Source organism: Octodon degus, unplaced genomic scaffold, assembly GCF_000260255.1.
Source record: "Octodon degus isolate 3935 unplaced genomic scaffold, OctDeg1.0 scaffold00067, whole genome shotgun sequence".
Taxonomy (NCBI): domain Eukaryota; kingdom Metazoa; phylum Chordata; class Mammalia; order Rodentia; family Octodontidae; genus Octodon; species Octodon degus.
In genome coordinates, this window is record NW_004524643.1 from 3,781,863 (window position 1) to 3,783,332 (window position 1,470).

General features: G+C 43.7%; 1 non-coding gene across 1 annotated transcript; it reads right to left on the reverse strand.

The window, feature by feature from the left end:
* Nucleotides 1-209: 209 nt before the first annotated feature.
* Nucleotides 210-315, reverse strand: LOC111817710. Its single transcript, XR_002821846.1, has one exon. It is a non-coding gene; the product is annotated as a U6 spliceosomal RNA (small nuclear RNA).
* Nucleotides 316-1,470: the final 1,155 nt, after the last annotated feature.

Sequence of the window (1,470 nt, forward strand, 5' to 3'; positions counted from 1 at the left end):
TACCTATTCTTATTCTTTTTATTTCTTTCTCTTGTCTAATGGCTGTAGCTAATGTTTCCAGAACTATATTGAATAGGAGTGGTGGTAGAGGACATCCTTGTCTTGTACCAGATCTAAGAGTAAAAGATTTCAGTTTTTCCCCATTTAGAATTATGTTATCCGTTGGGTTTTCATAAATGGCTTTTACCAGATTGAAGTAGAAGCCATCTAAAAATATGGAATGCCTCACGAATTTGGGTGTCATCCTTGTGCAGGGGCCCTGCTAATCTTCTCTGTATCATTCCAATTTAATATATGCGCTGCCGAAGCGAGCACTGCCAAAGTATTTTCTACAGAAAGAGTACATATACAAGTGCTGGGACCGGGGTTTGATCCCCAGCACCACATGCCATGCTGGCCTGAGCCCCAGACACACTGAGCTGGCCACTGAGACCAGGCATGGTAACGTATGCCCATAATCCCAGTGCTGGGGAGGCTGAAAACAGGAGAATCACTATGAGTCCAAGCTGCATATTGAGCCCCTGTACCAAAGTTTTTTTAAAAAAAAAGGGCACACATAGCTATTTTTTGTGTTCTTGGGCTATAATTCACATCTAGCTATCTCCCCAAGAGATTCAAGCACCCACACTCAGGACCTTTGGAAAGTGAAGCACTGGGGGCTCTGTATCTGGCTTGTTGTTAGGAGGGGCGTCTGGTTGGAAGGCAGTCACAGGAGGAATGATCCAGAAGGGTGCCTGTCTCTTTTTCTCCTCTCTTCCTTCTCTTCTTCCTGGTCACCACGACGTGGGTGGCTTTCCCCTGCCATTCCCCTTTGCCACACCACTCTGTCTTGTAGTTGGTGAACTGTGGATCCAGTTGTGAGCTCTGATAAACCTTTTTTCCTTTCAGTTGAGGATGTGCATATTTAGTTTCAGGGAGAGCATGAAAAGGTCTGAAATGGAAGGGGGCTGGGGCAGCGGGGCAGGGCCAGGGGCAGCTGGAGGCTGAGGCCCTGTCTTAGGGAGGCAGAGAGGCAAGAAGGGGGCTATCTTGAATCTCCAAGCTCCCGGCTTGGTGCCTCACTGGAATTCACTCAGAAGACACAAGTGGAAAGATCCACTGACAAATAATTTAAAGATGGCAAGAGCAGAGCATAAAACCAAACAAACCATTCATCATAGTGTGGAATTCAGGGTGACTGCACATTGCGGTACATCTAGAAAGCCAGCCCTAGTGGAAGAAGAAGGACGTATTTTTCTTATATTAATTTTATTGAGAAAGAAGTAGCAATGAGACAGTTTCAAAACAGGTTGGTAGGATAGTTGCAATAATTAATACATTGCATATTGTTGTCTTTGTAGTAGTTATTCGTAGTACAAGAGGCAGACATGATAGCTTGTCTAAATGCTATTAGTTCAAAACTTTCTTCTCAGTAAACTAAGAGAAAGTAACTGTACATCTATGCTGATATATATATATATTTTTTTTCCA